Source organism: Lissotriton helveticus, chromosome 1_1, assembly GCF_964261635.1.
Source record: "Lissotriton helveticus chromosome 1_1, aLisHel1.1, whole genome shotgun sequence".
NCBI lineage: Eukaryota > Metazoa > Chordata > Amphibia > Caudata > Salamandridae > Lissotriton > Lissotriton helveticus.
The window spans coordinates 1,440,451,440-1,440,473,851 of record NC_136057.1 but is presented as its reverse complement, the minus strand read 5'-3'; the positions used below and the strand labels follow the sequence as shown (position 1 = coordinate 1,440,473,851).

The following is a 22,412-nucleotide window of genomic DNA, read 5'->3' as shown; positions in this document are numbered from 1 at the left end:
GCGGCTTGATATTTATCTGCTCCAGTGTATGGCGGAACTTGAGTATCAAGTTCCTGAGACTCTTACTGGTCACTGGTCTCTCCCTCAAACTCAATACAAATCTCCTGGCATTCAGGAAGGAGCTAAAAACATGGCTATTCTCCCAATAAGTTCTTTGATTCTCGCTTCTCTGGAATTATCACTTCAGCGCCAGGACGCCGATTGGCAATAGCGCGCTTTATAAGTGTAAAAAATAAATAAATAAATAAATTTCTCAACATTTTCTGAGAGTACATTGCAGTAATCCAGAGCCCCAGTTAAGGACTGCTCCTGGAATCAATTCAAGAGCAACTGGCTTTCCTTTGGCCAGTGGACATGGGAATAAAAGAGTTTTAACCTGTTCCATTGATTCTACTCTGCTTTTCATTACATTTCCATATCATACAGGAATCCAAATAGAGCCATTCAACTCTTATCTAAGCGAGGCGTCACCATTTTTAGTAACCCTGGGCGTAAAACTCTGCTCCACTCCTGGAGTTTGGGGAGTTTTGACAAAAGTGTGTTCGAGTAGAACACAGAGTTGCCAAAAAACTCCACAACGGAGAGGAGTGTTTTTTTGTGTTCGCGTACCTGAAATGCATTTTTGCGTGTGCGGCAGCAACTTATCGGGTACCTGCAATCGCCAACGAGATTTCCCGGGCCGCTCACAAGTGCCACGAGATTTGCTAGGCGGCCACATGGTTCAGCCAGAGTTTGTGATCGGGAACACGTCATTCAGGCGCGCCATCGGACTTCTGGAGGAAGTTTGTGAAGAACGCGATCCCGAACGCGCAGAATCTACTGCAACTGCAATCTGGAGAAGGTTCTCTACCCGAGCAGCATCAAAACCTTCTCAAAATGACGATTTGGAGTAAAAAAAAAAACCTCAAATTGACATTTGGTTGTACTTTTTGCGCAGGGAGTCCTTTTTCTTTTTATTTTTAAAGAGGAAGGAAGCAACCCAGAGTCTTCAACTTCCTGTTCCTGCCCAGCAGGCTACTCCCAATGCTTTGTACATCTACTGGTCCCTTTCATTTGGATTTGGAGCTGGAAGTATCACTCCTTGTGTCTGCTGCATCATTGGATTTGAAGACATTTGAATTTGAGATTTCACAAGTAAGTTGGAAAATTGGTTTTGCTTGTTTGATTGGGTCCATGCACCTAGATTTATTTGTACTTTTCATCCTTTTTATAAATTTATTGTGGTGGGTGGCCTGTAGTTTCAGTAGGGGCCTAGTTATTTCTTTGTAAGTATTTTGTCTTGTTTTATAAAGGAAACATGTTGCACAGTTTACTACATTTTATCCAACTTTTAAAATCAATTTGCAATATTTATTTAATTCACTATGTAGCCCAGTGTTCTGCCAATAGGCCTTTCAGCCAGTAGGCCCAGAGCTACTCATGGGTGCATGAAACAACTGTTTCTGTGGTGTCTGTTGAATTTAAACATCATTTAGGGCATGGATGGCATTAGATTCAAATACAAAATGTGTTTTTTTGGGGTATTTCACTTTTTTCATGTGTGTTAAATGCCTTTGTTGGATGTGTATGGTTGTAACTTGCAAACCTTTTTTTAGCCCTGTGGATTTTCATTTTTGGTATTGTTGCATTAAAGATGTGTTGTTTAGCAAGCCTCCTCTGTCTGTCAAGTGTGTGAGTGTGATTGTAATAGTGGGCTATCATTTGCCTTCCCATGTGGCCAGGGGCCATTTTGTAAAGTCTGTGTCCATAATGTAGGCCTGCTTGAGTTCATTGTTTTCCAGGCCTCCAGGTTGTTGTTGTTGTTGTGTTGTGACCATTTGGCTGGCGGCCATTTTGTGAAGACAGATAATGTTCTTTTGCCATAGGCCTGCATTGTCTGTTTTCCCTTTGTAGGCTTATTGCTCGTTGTTGTGGTCTGGCCATGTGGCTGGCGGTCATTTTGTGAAGGCAGCCAGTGTGCTTCTGCATTAGGCCTATTTGCCTTCTTTGTAGTGGCTATGCCTTCTTGCTGGTTGTTGTTTTGCATGCAATGTATTCTTCTTTTATCCAGCACAAAATGTAGCACAGTTGACTACATTTTCTAATAGATTTGCAATATTGATTTGAATTGATTCACTATGTGGCCTAGTCTGCCAATGGGTTGTCCAACCAGTAGGCCCAGACCTACTCGTGGGTGCATAAAACAACTGTTTATGTGGTGTCTGTTGAATTTAAACACCATTTAGGGCATGGATGGCATTGGATTGAAATGCAAACTGTGATTTTAGTTTTTTGCGGTATTTCACTTTTTTCATGTGTGTTAAATAAATGCCTTTGTTTGATGTGTGTGGTTGTTGTAACTTGCAAGCCTTTTTTTAGCCCTATGGATTTTCGTTTTTGGCATTGTTCCATTAAATATGTGTTGTTCAGCAAGCCTCCTTTGTCTGTCAAGTGTGTGAGTGTGATTGTAATAGTGGGCTATCATTTGCCTTGGCTGAGCCTCCCCATGTGGCATGGTGCCATTTTGTAAAGTCTGTGTCCATATAGGCCTGCTTGAGTTAATTTTTTTCCAGGCCTCCTGCTTGTTGTTGTTATGAGTTCTTCAACTGAAACCCGAGGTGTCGGGTTACAGGACCTAGTCATAGGGTAAGGATAGGGCATCCGATCAATGCGACCAGAGATTGCCTTCAGGAAAGAAAAATGTATTTCTTCAGTCCCCTCACTCAACAGGATTTCCCCACAATGACATGCTTCATCATTGGGGCCATCCCAGTTCTCTATGAACGGGGGCGTGCTGCGACTTGCGGAAATACGTAGGAGCATTTTAAGTGGAAGACAATATGTAGTGCAAAAAAGTGTGGTGGTGTGGGCTACAGTGATTAAAAATACCTTGCTAGTGGGCTAAAATACTTTATCGTCGCTCCTAGGTTGGTATGTCTAAGAGGGGGTGATACATGGAAAAAGCTAACTATAATGGGTTAGAAGTTCAGTGTAAGATCAACATGTTTCGAGCCTACCCCTAGCTCTTCGTCAGGACCACACAGGGACCAGCCCTGTGTATGCCACTTCTAATAAACCTAAATATGGAAATAAAGAATTAAATCAAGAAATAAACGCTACAACTAATAAAGCATGTGTGGTTATACATACGATCACAATGTATCACGTGGTATGTCTGCAACAATAGAAAAAACATGGTTAGGGGAAAGACAGCCCCCTCTCTCTTGCAGAGTAGGTGGGTACATATTTAATGCACTTCCATGCTCTTGAGATGCTCCTTAATGGTGCATGCAGTCGTCCAGCTCAGAGCGTGGTTTTAACCTAAATAGGTATAAACATTCTGGCTAAACGTGCTGCGTAGTGAATGGTCATACATTAAAAACACAACATACACAAGGTGATTTACACACAACACACACAATTAGGGCTAGAATGGTTACGCCAGGAGAGTAACACATACTTTTTTGAGAGCAAAACTGTGCTTCTCTTCCAGGGGATCCTCATCAATAGTCATAAGCACTGAATATTCCCGCCCATGTGCGGGGACCCCGGAAATAATATAAAAATTATATATGGAAATCACATATATACTGCTCCACATATATGTATGTACATATATAATTTTTTCTCATACCAATGCAGCTCACAATAAGAGGCTAAACAATGGAAGTACCCATATAACAATTATTTGCTAACATATAAAAAACACATAACACTAGAACTCATGAAAGCATTTTCAACAAAACTGGCACCGTGCCTTTAAGGCAGCCATGACCCTGGGCTTCCCATCATGCCTCAGGGGTGACAGTTAGGTCAGTTGTTCTTTCCGGCTCCTTCAGTCAGGATTGTGGATTTTCAGCTCCTACCTTTTTTAACTTTCTGTCAAAAGTATCTTGGCAATCTTCAGGTTTTTCACTTTCACCCGATGTCTTTTGACTTTAGACTGCTGGTGCTGCCTTTTTTGTGTTACAGAAAAGGTTTATTTTTGTCAAAAATGCCTTCCCTTTTCGACCCTTGCCCTTCCTGTGGCAAGAAGAAGGTCAGGACTGATACACACCCTGTGTGTATCCTCTGTCTTCCTGAGACACATTCTTCAGATAGCTGTCACCATTGCAAGAACTTGTCAAGGAGAACCCTTACGGACAGAGAGAGAATTCGTATTTATGGCCTCTCTGAAAGAGGTAGGTCTCCTAAAAGGCAGCAGAAGAGGAGAACCCGCTCGATGTCGAGAGAAGTCCCGACCTGTTCTCTGTCAGTGTCGGGATCGGCGTCGAAGCTGCCTATGACGACGAAAACAACGTTGAAGACCTTGATGACGGCGCATCATCACTCGATGGCGTAGACTTCGTCGTCGAAGGTATCAGTTCCTCCATTGACGTCAACTAGGCGGCATTCAACATCGAGAGGCAGGTCTCCGTCGGCGCCAGGTGGGCATACGACGTTGAGGCAGATCACTCTGTCGTCGCCACGACGATGAACGTCGAGGCACAGCGCTCCGTCGTCGCATCGGCGATCGAGGTCGAGGCACAGAGCTCCATCGACGCCTCATCACTGGCGTTCGACATCGAAGCAGGTTACTCCGTCGTCGTCTCACCGGCGTTTGACGTCGAGTCACAGGTCTCCGCCGAGATCAGTTCACCGGTCTTCCGCGTCGAGGCACAAGATACCTCCTTCGGCGTCAAGGCATCAGCAGCATGGTTCCTCAGCGTCGATCCCACATACCTTGACGTCGAGGCAGAAGACGCCTACGAGAACAACATCGAAATTGAGAACTCCGTCACTGGCCCATCACCGGTCGACGTTGAGACAGAAATCTGCTAAAAGAACATAGAGAAAGGAGGCTGCATCGGCTTCGGAAAGGCGTTCGAAGTCCAGGGGACGTTCTAGGGTACGTTCAAGCCCCCCTTCTAAGAAGAGGAGGTCTTCATCGAGGCAGATTTCTCCGTCAGGATCGCAGGCAGCACATAGACGCTCCAGATCTCCGTCTAAGTGCCCTTCCGGAGAGGCTTCTCTTCCAGTGAGCCTATCATCATCGCATTCAGGCTCTCATGATTCACACCCAGGGTCAACATCCAGATCCCCGGAGGTGGTGATCTCGTCTTCTGACAGCCCAGTGTCAAGACATTCACCAGCAAAGTCATTGCATGAAGAGGTGAACCCATTTCCTCCGACACAATCTGCTGAGAGGAGAGAAGGGCAGAAGTTGCCTTCCATCAGGTTGTCACCTAGATGGTACAGACCATTGCATCACTGGGCTACTGAGAAGGACACAACAGCGCGGGAGTACTTCAGTCCCCAACACAGGTCTCCATTGGCTCGTTTGATCCAGGCAGTGGATCGGGATCGATCCCCTTCAAGAGCCAAAGAACGGACCCGCACCCCGGTACGTTCACGCAGACAGAGGTCCAGATCAAGGAGCAGGAGGAGAGTGCACAGATCTCCTCGTCTTCTACTCACACTTCACATAGAGACTATTCACCAACTCTGACGGACAGTCCACCGTCGAGAATCTCTCCAGTGGATGACATCTGCACATTTCAGGACATTCTGGGCAGAGGGGCACTTAAGCTGTGTATTCCTATGCAAGCTCGCCAAAGCAAGGCTTCCATGATCTTTGAAACCCTGCATCACAAGACAGCAGCTAAACCTCTGCTTCCCTTGGTTCCGGGCATCATAGAACCGGTCATGGAAGTCTTCCTCACGCCAGCGACGGTTAAATCCGCTCCAGCCAGGATTCTGAAAAAATATTGTTCGCCAGAGGATGATCCACTCTTCCTCAGAGCCGACCCTCCCCCGGATTCAGTAATAATTGCGGAAGCCAGAAAGACTCATGCCGTTGCATCTTCTTCCACTGTACCACCAGACAAGGAAAGCAAGACACAAGATTCCTGGGGACGGAGGGTGTGTGACACTTCGGCCTCCTTGCTAAAAGTATCCAACGCAGAGGCGCTCCTGGGCCGCTACGATAGATCCCTGTGGGATTCTCTACAGCACTTCACTGAGAAGCTTCCTCAGGAGGATCGCAGGGATTTTGAAGAAATCCTTACGGAGGGCAGCCAGGTTTCCAATCAAATCATTAGCACTGCGGCTGACGGAGTTACCCTATCGGTGCATGGATATGCTCATGGGGCATGCGCACGGAGATCATCTTGGCTGCGACTCTCATCGCTCAAGCCAGAAGCGCAGTCACGTATCCTCAACCTGCCTTTCTCTGGGTCATCCTTGCTTGGTTCACACACTGACGAGGAAATGCAACGTATTGAAAACGGAACTGGCCACACTAAAGGCTGTTGGCCTGGAAAAGAAAAAAAGAGTTCCGTAAGAGATTCCGCCCTTACAATCGGTGATCTTCTCAACAGAGGGTTCAAACCCTCAGTGGCAGAAGAATCAAGATCAACAGGGCAACAAAAGTCACAATAGAGAGGCAGGCGCTCCTCAAGAGGTGGAGGAAATCAGCGTCAAGGCAACAACTCCAACAAGACGCAATCCAAACAATGAGTTCTCCCTTCCCATAGCGGCGTTTACCACTCCAGTAGGGGGAAGCATCATAAATCATATCGAAGAGTGGCGAGCGATCACAAAAGATCGATGGGTGTTAGCTACGCTTCAAAATGGATACTCTCTTCGTTTTCCAGTAGGGGGAAGCATCATAAATCATATCGAAGAGTGGCGAGCGATCACAAAAGATCGATGGGTGTTAGCTACGCTTCAAAATGGATATTCTCTTCGTTTTCAAAATTGCCCTCCTTCAATCCCTGCAATCCCAACATCGGGTCACCAGTTAAAACTCCACAAAACGAAGTGGCCACCCTTCTCATAAAGTCAGCCATCGAGAGGGTGCCAGTGTCTCAAAGAGGGAAAGGAGTTTACTCAAGATTCTTCCTGGTCAAGAAAAACAGCCAAAAATCAGAGTACAGACCCATTCTGGATTTGCGGGCACTCAACCTGTACATCAAGAAGGAGAAGTTTTGCATGTTGGCGCTTCATCAAATATATCCACATCTCAGGCAGGAGGATTGGATGTGTTTGTTGGATCTGCAAGATGCATACTTCCACGTCCCGACCACTCAGCGTCACAGACAATTCCTGCGGTTCCGGGTACGATCCACTCATTATCAGTTCAAAGTCCTACCGTTCGGGTTGAAGTCAGCCCCCAGAGTGTTCATGAAGTGCATAGCGGTGGTGGCAGCCGCTCTGCGCCGCAGGGGGGTCTTCGTGTACCCGTACTTGGACGACTGGCTGTTGAAGGGTCCTTCTCCGGACTGTGTAAGAAACCATTTCCTGAGATGCATCGACCTATGTCACCAGCTGGGTCTACATGTGAATTTCAACAAGTCAACTTCACAACCGACACAGAAAATACATTTCTTAGGAGCTCTGTTAGACTCCGAGGTAGGAAAAGTGTTTCATTTGGAGGAGAGACAGTGTTCCATCATTCAGAAATGCCAACTGGTTCTGCACAGCAAGAAGTTGCCGGTGCGTCGGATTGCCTCCCTGCTAGGGTCGATGGCATCCTGCATCTTCCTGGTCCCCAATGCCGACCACGGATGCGTCCTCTCCAGCAGGATCTGGAGGACAAGTGGGACCAGGAGTCAGCTCGCTGGGACGACAAAATAACTTTGTCAAACGCGGCTCCAGAGTCCATACCTTGGTGGATGAAAAGTTGAAATATGCAAGTCGGAATTCCGTTCCACCAACCTCCTCCTGCCCAGACACTGATCACAGATGCCTCGCTGCAAGGTTGGGGAGCCCACATGGGAAACCTCCAGACTCAAGGACTGTGGTCTCCTAAAGAGCGCTCCTACCACATCCTCATGTTGGAGCTGAGGGCAGTCCATCTAGCTCTCAAAGCCTTCCTACCCTCGATTCAGGCAACATCAGTATTAGTACAAACGGACAACACCACCACTATGTACTGCCTGAACAAACAGGGGGTGACACGCTCACGTACTCTCTCCCTGGAGTCACAGAATCTATGGCATTGGCTCCTGGCTCGGAATCTGTCAGTCACCGCAGTCCATATGCCAGGAGAGCAGAACGTGAGAGCGGACGCTCTCAACCTGTATTTCGTAGACAGAGAGGACTGGGTTCTCAACGACGAGGTCGCCGAAGACATCTTCTAGTCATGGGGTCGTCCCACACCCACCCATAGATCTATTCGCGGATGACAAAAATACCAAATGCCGAGACTTCGCCTCACGGTTCTACTGACCAGGATTGAAAGGGAATGCCCTTTTGATAGACTGGTCAGGGGCATTTGTGTATGCCTTTCCACCACTTCCGCTGATCCCGAAGGTGGTGTACACTTTCAATTACCCTTGTGTGTTCTTATTGATACCTTAATTTTATCATTGTATGTATTGGTTTACCAACTCTATGCGTTGCCACCTCAAAGAACACTCATACACATTTCTTGTTTCATAGAATTTACTGGTAGAACAGAACATCCTGAGGAAGGCATTTGCCGAAACGCGTTGGTGATTTGTTTCTGCACATCATTATCAGTGAACTTGTGTAACTTTTTAACTTTTGATGAATGTACATATCCCTAAGAGAGGTGATCTTGCACATCGCTACTAGTGAACTTATGTAACTTTGTAGTTTTTGATGAATGTATATATTCCTATGAGATAGTGAAATCAATTGAATTTATGTAAACAATGTATGAATTGTGAAAATATACTGATCATGTATGTCAACTGAATTTTTTGATCATCAGAGACAAGAATGTGCTGCTAAACATGTATATGTCTTATAAATATTTAACTATAAAATATATTTTTGATAAAAGAGAAAAAAGAGAAAAAAATAAGATACACTAAAAAAGTAATCATTTTTCTTAAAATTGTGGTAGATGAGGTTTCTTTTTGCAGTGTTCACGCATAGAATTTTTCTAATATCCCTGCACTGAACCGGTGCTTTTGTTCGCTTTTCCCAAATAAAAAATGATATATGTATATGCATATATGTGGAGCTGTATATATGTGGTTTTCATATATAATTTTTATATTATTTCCGGAGTCCCTGCACATAAGCGGGAATATTCAGTGCTTATGACTTTGATGAGGATACCCCTGGAAGAGAACTAGGATTACAGGTAAGTAACTTATCCTTCGTGGACACGCGGGGGCGGGGTTTCCCTGAAAGTATTATCTGCAAAAATTGAGGAAAAAGGGGAGGTTTTGTTATTGTTGACGGAAAACTCCCGTATTTGAAACGGTCTCTTGTCCTGCCGTACGGTTCCTGTGGAAGAAAAAAGCACTTTCTTCTGTTTGAGAAGCCTCGCGTCTGGACACCTACTAGTCTCCCAGTCGGACCACATCTTGGCGAGTATGAGGCGGGGGACTGAATAAATGCTTCCAGCTTCGCACACGTGGAGGTCTAGGGAGACTAGACCGCGAGCGAAGCTTCACAAGATGGCCACTGCTAATGGCAAAGGTGGCGGCCATATTGGAAGGATACGCGAGTGGGCTCGCGTTATCCTTCTATTGCTAACAAAATTACTGGATGAAGGGGAGGTGAATTTAGTGTTCCAAAATGTAAAAGAAATTAATATGTATCTTGTATTTCACAAATACAGATCGGGGAGCAATTAAAAACAGATGAAAAAGGTATATTTTTATATTAGGGAGAGTTCCTTTTCATGTTGGTAAAAGAACACTGACCAAACGTGGCATTTCAAAAAAGTTCAGTACTGTGAAAATGAGCACAACTGCTGTTTGGGTTAATTCAAAGGGTGAACTTTGTCAAGGGATGGTATTGGATCATGTTAGCAGATCCTATGTATGGCACAGCACAGATGTTTTTGCCACGTGGTTATCTAGAGGGTACTCTCTGATTGTTGGTGTTTAATTAACCATGATAGCCGCAGTTCAAGAGGTATTATCTCAGCTATAAGGAAACCCTATAATAGCGTTGTTTTGCTGTGCACGTATTATCATGTGGTTATCTAGAGGGTGCTCTCTGATTGTTGGTGTATAATTAACCATGATAGCTGCAGTTCAAGAGATATTATCTCAGCTATAAGGAAACCCTATAATAGCGTTGTTTTGCTGTGCATGTATAATCATGTGGGCCATCCTCCCCCTTGGTTCTGGCGGCTCATGGCTCTAGTGCATGTCATATAGTCTAAGCAGAACTGACCCCAGGGGATGTCGTCATTCAGGCCCTGGGTGTCCGTACATAATTTGAACACCCAGCATTGTTCTTTTTCATGTAACTTTTTCTAAAGGTTCTCTTTGCTTTTAATGTGTTCTAGTACCACCCACCTCATATCATTAGGGGTGTGTTGTTTCTCGAGGAAATGGGTGGTCATTCTCATAGTCATACGTTTACAGCGTATGTTACTCCGGTGTTCCACTATCCTAGTACTGACTTTCCTAGTTGTCAACCCTACGTAGTGGAGATTACATGAGCACATGATCAAGTACACTACCCCTGTCATGTTGCAGTTCGTGAAATTCCTAAATTCCCATGTGGTGGTGTTGTTCAGATCTACTAATCTGGTGGGTAAGGTGGAAGACGCTACAGATGCTACATGGGGAGTGTCCTGGGGGTAGTGGGTGCAGTCTCCGTACCATCCCCTGCTCTTCCGTGGCTGCATTGGGGCTGTGTGTACCAGGTGGCGGACATTTTGTGGTGGCAGTTAGTGTGCTTTTGCCATAGTTCTGCATATCTGTCTTCCCCTTTGTTCCCCTTGACATATTGCTTCTATCCATTGTCATTTGTCTGCTGCTGCTCCCTGAATGCTGCATCCCACGTGATGCACTATGCCAAACTGTTAAATATATATTTTTGTGGTTGTTCTTCTTCTTTCCTATCCTTCCTGAGTGTACTGTACAGTAGACCATGAAAGCCCTTGTTGTTGCCAAAGTCTCACAAATGGCTACACTGTATTGTTAATTGTTTTAATAACTCAGGTAATAATATTAATAACACTAACAAATGTGACCACACACTAAGTTATGTTATATTTGTTTGTGCTAGTAATTGAACCATAACAATGTCACATTTCACTGATGTTCTTCTTGCTTCTTGGCTTTTTGGTGCACAAAAGAGGAGGAGACAACATCACCCATTGTACTGCCAGACAGAGGCCTGCTGCGCACAACGTCACATGACGTGTGACCACAGACATCTTTTCAACTTGTGCCACCGCGTGCTGACATCTTCAAGATGGCAACTAAAAAAGGTACCAGGTCCAGTACCAAGAAAGTTGCCAGTGAGAAGAAGGCACTGCCACTTATCACCACCGGTATGTCACCCAAGACCTTTTTGGCGAAAACAAATATTTGCGCCTGCAGTAGTGGTGTCCGGGAAGCAAGCTGGGACCAGCACCCCCGCATCAGTGGACCCACCCCACCAACCTAGGCCCAAGCCCATCTCTGTCGCAGAGGCAGCCATTCTAATCAAGACAATGCTGACTAGCAGTGATGTTGAAATTGACTTATCGTTATCGCAAAGTAGTACCCAATCAATGCAGGAAACTCAGATAAGTGGGCAACAACAGCCGCAACCACCCCCCATAGTAGTTGTTCATCCCGAAGTAGGGGCAGTTCAGGAGATCGAGCTTCCTGCTGAGGAAGAAGAAGAACAAGCCACTCTTTCAGAAGATCCATTGTCTTCCGGATCCCCAGCAAGGAAAAGGAGGGTTAGTCCATCAAGTTCTTCTGGAAGCCCCCCTTCTGATGGTCTAGACGCCACTTGGAACCCACCTCAGTCTGAGAGTGAGACATGCCACGCTAGGCTAGGGAAAAGGAAGGTTCCAGAAAGCCTTAGAGTTAAGGAGGTAGATGTAGAAGAGGAAGATGATGATGATGAGCCAGTCATCATGGACATTAGCCCCGTGCTATTGGAGACCGACATTGCCCGATCCCAAATTGCTGTGAGGGATGTAGCACGGATACCACCTACACAGATACCACCAAGACCACCTACAGCTTCCATATTTACAAAGTCCCGGCAGCGACCTCCATCCACCACAACAGCCACCTCAGTATAAGTAGGTACTGCAGAGACTCAAACATCAGGCCCACCTACCAGTTCATCCGACATTGCAGGTGGCACCAGCAGCATCAGAAAGTTGACCACCCCAGTTTGGGACTTCTTTATAGTTAACAGGAAGGAGGTGAACATTGCTATATGCTTCATTTGTCAAGCAAGTGTTAGTCAGGGTAAGCTTGGTACAAACGATGATACCGGAGGCCAAACAGTCCATCCGAGAAAACACCACCTGATCCGGTGGGAGGAGCAAATTAGCGGCCAAAAAACTACAAGTGTTGTTGGTGGAGGGATTGAAGAGAATCCGATCACGGTAGAAGGTGTACACGAGGGAGACATTTTCTCTGGTACACAAAGCAGCCCTGTCCTCAGTAGTGCAGTGGTACCACCCACATCATCATCAGCAACATCGCAATGGCACAAGAGTCAGGCTGAGACACCAAGGGGACCAAGGCAAGAGAGTACGACAACGAAAAAACATGCATTGAGCCTAACAATATTTGATCTTAAGAAGTCTCCTGCATCAGTGGCACCAGAAAAGAACAAAATCCAGGCTACTATTCTCAGCATGTTTAGGTCAGAGGGGCAGTACAAACGCAACCTCACAATGGCACGTTTGTACAACGCAAAGCTGGCTAAAATGTTAGCGTTGGACCTCTGGTCCTATTTCCCCAGAGTTGCTGTTTCAGTACTACATCATGACGTGCTGGAATTCCTTGGACAAGCTTTGCAGCAGAATGCTGTTCACACTATCCACCTGACAACGGACATGTTGATCAGTTGCCAAGCCACTGATTACATGTGCATCACTGCACACTGGATCTCTTTTGTGGGGGTTAGAGAAAGGATATCTGCAGGTGTTGACACCACTGCTGAGATGTTTAATGCCGCTCAGAAACATGCAACTGCAGCCATGTTAACCATGGAGATATCTCATGCTACTGCAAACATTTTGGAAGACTTTGACAACAAGGTCTTTGAATGGCTGAGACCAAGAGGGCGTAACATTGGTTTTGTTGCCACGACAATGGCAGTAATATAGTTAAGGCCATGGTCGATCGTGGCTGTTTCAGGGTCCTGGCGCACTGCATTAACATGATTGTTCAGGACATTCTGAAAAAAGAAGACTGAGTCAGCAACTTAGTGACCACCTGCAGAAGAATCTGCACACATTTCAGCCATTCTTTTAAAGCCCAGAAGCAGCTGAGGATCTTTCAACGTGATAATAGAATGCCAGTTAAAGCACTCATCCAGGAGGTGCCAACACGTTGCAACTCAACTTATTACATGCTTGAACATCTGTTTGAGTAGTTCAGACCAATCAATGACTATGTCATGCAAAGACGGGGACCAACTGGAAGAAAGTGGCCGAGCGCATTAAGTTGAACCCCCAGCCTCCGACCCCCCCTCCTACTATTGTCGGAGACGTATCGTTAGACTCCAACAACTTTCACACGTGGATCGAGAAAGTGGTCTCGGTTAATTCCAATCCAAATAGTCAAAAATCAGTCCATCGCAAAAGAAAGCCCAATGCCCCCTGGTATACCCAGGCCCTCACCGAAAGTCATCTCTTGTGCAGAGTCCTGGAAAGAAAGTGGAGGAAAACCTACGACCACACTTCCAGAACCCTTTACATCCTGCAGAGGAAACGATACCTCGCTAACATAAAAAAAGCTAAAAAGGAGTTTTTTACCATAGCCATAGAGGAAGCCAAACAGAAACAACAAACAATTTTTAACATAGTCAAGTCTTTCACCCATCCCAAAGCCCTCTCACTCGAAATTCCTTCATCCCAAATCCTCTGTGATCAAATAGCCGATTTCTTCATTGAGAAAATCAACAATATTCACAAGGATTTCCCCCCCCCCCCCCCCCATTTTCCACAAAGGAAGCCGTCACCAAGCTACCCTCCTTGGGTAGCTTCTCAGCAGTCTCCCTCCTGCAAACACAGAAGGCTATTATGACCTGTAGATCGGGAGCCCCTACAGACTCTTGCCCCCCGATTATCCTTCACCATCTCATCGAGGCTGTTAACCCCATAATCAATGCCATTGTCAACGAATCCCTTAGCTCAGGCATTGTCCCAGATGAATGGAAAAAGGCCATTGTTAAGCCCCTAATGAAAAAACAAAACAAATCCCCGACAGATCTATCCAATATGCGCCCTATCTCCCTACTTCCGGCACTAGGCAAAATTACAGAGCAGTTAGTACATGAGGAGTTAAAAGCTTTCGTGGAAAACAATCACATCTTGCACCCACAGCAATCAGGTTTTCGCCCTGGCCACTCCACTGAAACTGCTTTGATTGAGCTATCTGACTCCATCAAGTTCCTGCAGGATGAGGGGAAACAAGCAGTACTCATCCTGCTTGACCTAACCGCAGCATTCGACACCATCTCACATGCCATTCTCATTAATAGAATGTGCGAGATTGGTGTAACGGGCACAGTATTAACATGGATAACATCATTCCTATCTAACAGATCTCAAACAGTCTCATTAGGCCCTTTTCTCTCCAGCGAAAGACCCGCCCCATCAGGAGTGCCTCAGGGGTCCATACTCAGTCCACTTTTTTTTAATATCTACATGGCCCCCCTTCTCACAGTGATTGAATCCCACGGAATCCTCGTTACATCTTATGCTGACGACACTCAGCTCGTCGTCACCATAGATAAAAAATGCACTGATGCCGCCCTCAGATTCCAGAACTGCCTCTCCCAAGTCTTCTCTTGGCTCAACAATAACCATCTTAAGTGCAATAGTGCCAAAACGGATATCATACCCTTAGGTAAAGACATCCTCTTCTCCCCAAAAGACTGGTGGCCTCAAAATTCTGAAGCCCCGCCGAGTGCGGTTTCCTCGGCCCGCAACCTGGGTATCCATTTCGATTCGTCCCTCAGTTTTGACGATCATGTGCGCATTACTGCGGGATGCTGTTTCAGTCTTATTAAACAGTTGAAGAAATTCTTTGACTTCCTACCCATCTCAGCCAGGAAATCAGTCGCGGTGGCCTTAATCCTATCCCGGCTAGATTACTGTAATGGCCGTATGGCAGGAGTAAAGAAGTCCACTCTTAAGAAACTGCAAAGCGTCCAACACGCGGCGGCCAGGCTTGTTCTTAAACTCCCAAGAAGGTCCTCGGCCTCAGCTGCCCTCAACACCCTTCACTGGCTGCCCCTCCACAAGAGAATCCTCTTTAAACTCCTAGTTACGGTTTTCAGGGCCACCAGGAACATAGGCCCTTTCTACCTCTCTAAACGCTTTATGCATTACACTCCATCGCGTCTCCTAAGGTCATCAGGAGCCAACCTGGTCACTGTTCCTAGAATCAAGTTAAAAACGAAGGGAGGTAAAACTTTTTCATTCCTGGCAGCAAAGGCATGGAACAGCCTCCCCTTTAACCTTAGGCACGCCCCAACAGAAAGCCTTTTCAGGAAACTCCTGAAGACCTGGATATTCCCACATCCCGACTCATTAGTTCTTGCAGCCATCTGATCCTTGCCTCTCTGAGCTGGTTCTTCTGTGTGCTCAGCGCCAAGATGCTCCTTCCGGAGCGATAGTCGCGCTATATAAACCCTAATAAATATCAAATATCAAATATCAAATACTGTGAAAGGCATAATAATTGAGATGGACCAATGGGGCCTAGTTAAATGCTTGACAGAGATGCTGCTTCCTTTCAAGGTCTTCACACGTGAAGTCAGCAAGGAGGATTGTACTATGGGCCAAGCTATCCCATTGTTGCACATGCTACAGGAACAGCTGAAGGAGGTGTTGTAGTGTAGTTCTGATAGTACCCTTTCATGCAGGACCTACGCTGTTTACGGATAACATATAGTGTGGGCTTGGTGGCAAACTGACTCTGTACACCCCCACCGAATATGTCAGCCTATGTTTTTGCATTAGCTAGCTCGTAGTGCCACTAGAAACTCCTGTTATCAGAAAGATTAGTTTTTGGCAACCTCAGAACATAAGAAACTCAGACTCGTGGAAACAATATACTACTTTTCACCCAGTCACTCGTGCTTGCTTGTTTTGCTCTCAGGGAGATACACAGAGGAAACAGTCGAGCCTGTTTTACAATAAGAATTTATTGTACCATTGTCCTTCTCATGTAAAATAAGTGCGCTGCTACAACTGTAACACAGTAGCAGACCTATAGAACCAGCAGTACAGTGAATACAAAGAAATAGTATTCTACCATTTTGCAAAAGTCATGAAACCATACATGAAAACAAAATGCATTTATAAAATAAAGTGCATACTCCTAAGATGCCGGTCTAGATGTACCTAGCATGTGAGTAGGTGCGAAAGAGCCTAAGCCTAAGAGCCTAAGTCTAAGAGCCAAGAATCCCACTAGGATTTAGTCGAACCCCCATACCTGAATAGTGAGAGTGTGGGACTTCGTCCTGGACTTGAACTGGACACCCCGCAATGGATCGTCAGACCACTGTCAGCTGGAGCGATGGCATGCCGGAGCCGCAGCGTCTCTGGTCAGTGTGTCGGACTTGAAGTCTCGGTTCCCTCTTGCTTACTGATAGCAAGAGGTGCTCTATTTATACAGTCTATGTGCGTATGTTCCCCATTGTTCAGTATGAGGATGACGTTGGGGATTCAACCTTGTGCGTCGATGGGAGAGGTGAAATGTACCTCCTGGAGAGTGTACTCATAAATTATTAATATGTGCTAAGGATGACGTCTTAGCAATATTGATTGGGAAAAACCCAACCTCTGCATGGAACTAGGTGAAAGGTTTAGTCCATAAAAGGCTACAGTCGCTATAAGGCGTTATGTCCATACAAGGCAGTCTGTCCTTATTTGGAGTTATGTCCTTATAAGGCTCTTTTATATGAAATGAAGAGGAGCTGATGTAGGGAGAGTGTACGATATTCCCTGGACCTATATCAGGGTACCGATATGAAATATAACAGTGGCTGCAATGTACGCAGGTGTGGAGGAAACAAAAGAAGCATCTGAGTTGGTGGAGAGCTTAACCCTTTGGTTATCTGAAAATACAAGGGTGCAAAGAGGCATTGTGTCATCCAACCATTACATTTGTGCCACAATTCTTGATCCAAGGTACATATCATTACTGCACACTTTCATTCCTTTTTCAGACTGGGATGTTGCCAGCTACAAAACTTGGATAGCTGTGCAAGCCAGTCAGCTAGAAAAAGAATGGCTGGTAATTAGAGGCCTGCTCCTCCAGGGCACAACAAGTACTGCAGGGCTGCCTTCAAGTTAAGCTTCTGAGCCTGAGGGCAGTACGGTTGGCTTTCAGCAGCTAAACCACCAAGAACAACATCAACAACAAGAACAGGAGCATCATCCCCAAAATCGGCACAGGAATGGTTTCTACAGACAGGGCTTGAATCCAGTGTTGAGGCAAAGGCGAAAGAGGCCAAGAAAAGCAGAGCACCCATGACTATTGAGAGGATGGTCCAGGCCTATCTGGATAACCCAACAGTGGTCTACTTTGATAAAAACCTATTGTTGTATTGGTATGAGAAAAGGCGCCAGTAGCCAATGCTCAGCAGGCTGGTGATAAACTATTTGGCTTGCCACATAGCAAGTGTCTCTACTGAGCGTGTTTTCAGTGCTGCTGGTGCCGTTCTGATAATGGAAAGGACCAGTCTCTCTCCCCAAAACGTGGAGAGGTTAATCATGATAAAAATGAATCAGCACTTTATACCACCGGATTACACCATACCTGAAGTAGCACAGCAGGAAGATGATGACAGCGACTCAGGTCATAGAAGTAGTGTGTTAGGTGCCCTACTTCTGGGCGAACCACAAGAGTTTGAGGGCGCACTCTACATCCCTGCCTACTACTAGGCTTTTTTATTTTCCAGTTTCTTTCTTTTTTCTTTGACGCCCCCCAACAAAAAAAATAAGATATAGCTGAGGAACATTATTTACTTTATTTTTTGTGTGTGTCTGTCACTGTCTTTCTTGTTCACAACAAATCCAACCCCACCGTCTTACTGTTTTATTGCCAGATTGGAGTTGCAACTGTGTGCAGTCAGTGAAGAAGTCATTACACTCCTGACTTGCCCTAAAGCCATTTCCCTCAATCCAGACATTGAATGGAGAATACAACTGTGAAATGTATGCCCGCCTCCAAACCTGGGCCCTGACCCTATATCTATCCTTTCCAAGCCTAGAGGGACTGCCCCGAAAGAACAGGTAAATGATGGCACGCATTGCACGCTGAGTGACTGTTGTTTATTTTGAATGATGTCTATTATTCTACACAAAAAGGTACTCAATTTAATCTTTCCCTTCTTTTTGTTCAATAACAAAATTTTACTACTGCAGGCTGATTCATTGCATTTTGGGTCGGAGCGAGTCTGGACTCACTCAGTTTTGGTGGAGAGTTGGACACCATGACCATACCATACTCGCAGTCAGAGTCAGGAGGATTGGAGATGATTGATGGAATAACTCCGGGCATGAAGTGGCCTAAAGGTAACAACACCAGACCTACATGTCTGTGTAGTGGTGGTGGCGAGTGTGGTGTGACTGACAGCGTTGCATTGATTCTTTTATTTAATTTTGAAAATGCTATGTTGCTGTGTGTGTGTGTGCTCAGTGCAGTCTGGCTCAAATTCAAAGCTAAGTGGAGGTTGGGTGGGGGGGCCTGCTCCTGTTGTTGAAGGTAACTGCCGGAAACAGAAATGATTTAGCCATGCCGCCTCTGAAAGTGTCACAGGCTATGATTTCTCAGGGCGCACTTTATGACAGAAAGTCCACCTCCAGGCACCACTAAGTCTGATTGCCGTAATGGTACAGACCGTTAGAGTGGGCAGTCGGGATAAAGGGTGTTGGGGATTGAACAGCGGGGAAGGAGACCTGTAAAAGAAAACCAAGGTTGTGAATCTACTCCTTCCAACTCTTCACTACTTTCTATCTCTGAGATTAATAAATAAATATATTCACCTCAAATATGAATCTGTTATTTATACTTAAAGAAGGACTGCTGCTGCCTGAAGGGTGATGACTAATGGATCAAAATACTAGAAATCATAAACAACATAACATATCATAATCATAAAAGCTTGTCAAACATATTATTCATGGAGTTAAATGATGGCTTAGCAGTTTCCACCCTTTTGGTTCAAATGTGTTCCTTATTTAAAGAGTATCAGTCCCTTTAAATGGTATTAAAGAAATAATATCCCGAATGTTCCTGGCGAAGTATAGTTACAAACGGGACCAGCCACACAACTTTATACACGAGAAAATGTTCCTTAAATCTTCGGCATGAATGTTCCAAAACAGTAAAATTCCTGAGTTCTTTGTTCAGAAAACGCAATGCGCTCTAACCCCAGAGATCGGTCCGATCTCAATGGGACTTCCTGTTTTGCCTTGGATGCCTGAAATAAACCGAAAGGTAGAGCCGAGTTCCCAGCTCCTCACCGTGTCTGGGACTGTCCGGGACTATTTCGGGAGCACAGTCAGGGACTTGGGCAAGGACTGGGAACTGGGTAGAAAACGTACACAGAAAGAGGAGTACAGCACTGCCCAAGATCACACAGGAAGTCAGAGGAGAAAAGAGATCCAAAGGGGAAGCCTGTACAAGAGAGCAAGATGGCTAAGACTCAAAGGGTGGGCACTCAAGAAGTGATTTAGCATTCAGAATAACTACACCCAGGATGAATGTGCAAGACATATATATGAAACAACATTAACAATAAAGGGAGTGTGGGGTAAAGCTCTCAGGAGCTCCACACGGTAAGACTGAAGCTCGGCAAGTTCCTCACCCACAATTGCTGTTACAGATACTGACTGCAAATACCCACATATAGGATATGCATACAAAGGCCGGGTCTGTGGAGCTGATACCTATGGTGATGTTATAAATGTAACTCAAAGACAATACTCACAGTGAACAAGAAACACCACCTATGTTGTCAGCTGTGCCCACGGATCCTGGCGATCAAACAGGAACACACAAGGCAGTAATAGCAAGGGGGTTGAACTAAATACCAGCACAATATACAAGGAGCTAGCAAGGAGGAGTGCTTAACAGGAAAGGAAGGAAATCACAGGGCACACTTAGTAGAAAGCAAGTAACAAAACATACAAGGTAATAGAAGCAAGACAGCAGGAATAGAAAGACTGTAAACTAGGAAATGGAACCAAGGAAATGGGAAGAAAAGCAGGGACTGGAAAAGGATATACAGAAGGGAAGGCTACAAGGGTATACTAGAATAGAGTTGAATCAGGAGTCAAGAAAACACAGTAGCACTGAAGGCTGTGCTGGAGCAGAAACAAGAATTGATAAAAATCTCAAAAGTCAAGGTAGCCTCAGGCAGTGCTAGTTCAGAAACTGGAAATTACTATAGCTTAGGAGTCGAGGTAGCACTGCAGGCAGTGCTAGGTCAAGGAAACAGGAAATAGTTACAGATCAGGAAACAAGGAGTCAAGAGAGCACTGCAAGCAGTGCAAATCAGGAACAAGAAATAGCTGAAGCCCAGGAACAGGAACAAAGAATAACTATTGCTCAGGAACTCAGGAAACAAGGTAGCATTGCAGGCAGTGTTAATTCAGGCACAAGTAATAGCTATAGCACAGGAATCAAGGAATAGCAAAAGCTCAGGAAAAAAGGATCGGTCTCTTTAGAACACAGCTACAATGACCCACCTTGGCCTGAAGGGAGCTGGGGCTTAAAAGATCTCACAGTAATTACATGCATCAGGTATGAGCAGGCTAGCAGAAGCCAGCCACGTGTGAGCTGAATTCCTCCACCCATCCTTGGCATGCAGGGGTGGAGAAGAAGCAGTGAGCAGGGAATTCTTGGTAACAGAGTGTCAAACAGGAGCAGGCTGGCTTCAAGCATGAGCAGACCGGCATGGATTTGGAATGGATGGCCATTTCCAAGTAGCATCCAATTGGCTGGAAGACAGGATGTGCATGCAGGGGAGTATCTGGAAGCTTATTAGAACACCGGAAAGTCACACTATGTAACCCTCTGGTGGTGGGCACGAGAGTACAGGGAGCGACTCGTGATACACCGCCTCGATGAACGATGCAGGACCATGCCCCCTCTGTGACCACCAAAAATCGAATACCAAAGACATCCTCCGCCGACCGTGCCAGAGGAATAACGAGCACATGGTCATGGGCGGGGCTCGTTTTATACGCGAGCCCTGCCCTTCTTAGTCGTCGCGCTCAGTTTTCTGGAAAGATAGATTTTCTTGCCAAGCGGTCATGGTGCCACATTGCCCTAGTACTAGGGCAATGGGTAATTGAGCAAATAATGGAGCAAATACGAGAGTCAATATACACCTTAGGAGGCAGAAGGGAAACAAGGCATGCAAAAAACATAAGGAAGCAAGAGAAGTAACTGAAATGGTGGCATGCGCTGATACTTGGGGCATTTTAGGAAATAAATTAACAGGGTAAGATCATACAGATCCTTAAGAGTGCCACTGATAAGGACATCGCCACCAAACTCTTGCCCACACATAGTGGCTGTGCAGCTTTCCACACAGTTTCCTGGAAACCAACTGTGGAGTTTGCATAATGCAGTTGGGCCCCTAGAGCCCCAGCCCATAACCATGACAGAAAGTCTTCTTGTTGCACTCCTCTTTAAGCAATTTATCTTTTCTATTTGATTTTTCAATATCCTTTTTTGTTTTTCCATCTACAGGCCCAGCCTTTACCCTCTGCCATACTGGGAAAAACAACTCACACTTACCTTACCAAACAACATCCACCAGGAATCCAAGATTGATGGACGGACAGTCCAAGGAAGGACCAAGAGGAATGCGGAGATGCAACTCCCAATTTGGCAATAATATAGTATAATTTCATTTGATTCATATTTTCTCTTCAATCAGTGCGAAGTATAGGAGTAACCCCCCAAAAAAGATTTACATCATATGTAAAAAACTATAAATAATGTATTCCCCTAACAAATAAATTAGAATGAAAGAAAGAAACCCACAGCACCTGACCCACCCCTCTCCCTAACCCCAACCAATGTACAGTAAAAAAAAGTCCAATTGTCCATAAATGTCCACAAACAAGAACCCCCAAGTTTTCCCCAATTCATACCCTCTTCCCAACAAGTCCCACCCACCAAAAAAAAGATTAAAAAGAGGGGCAAGGGTCAAGAAGACAGGTCTAGCAGCAGACATGCCAGATTTTGTGCTCTAGGACGTGAAACCGCTCCTCAATCCTAGCCTCTAGGCATGCCATCGGGATGAGCATGTGGTGCTGAAATGTTTTGTAGGAACAACAGGGGGGGCCGCAGTGTTTGAATTGCGGCGGGTGACTGCCAGACCACGGCGCAATACCACCGGAGGCACTGGGGGGGCCTGGCTGGGGCCCGGGGCTTTGGAGGCTGCAGCTGCTGCCGCTGCCTCCTCTTCCTCCACCGCCAGAACCACCAGCTGCCGATATTCGTCCCTGATGGCCTCCAGCT

General features: G+C 45.6%; 1 protein-coding gene across 5 annotated transcripts in view; it reads left to right on the top strand.

The window, feature by feature from the left end:
• Nucleotides 1-22,412, top strand: part of BRME1 (break repair meiotic recombinase recruitment factor 1) — a 547,771-nt gene that overhangs the window by 362,532 nt on the left and 162,827 nt on the right. The window lies entirely within an intron of this gene.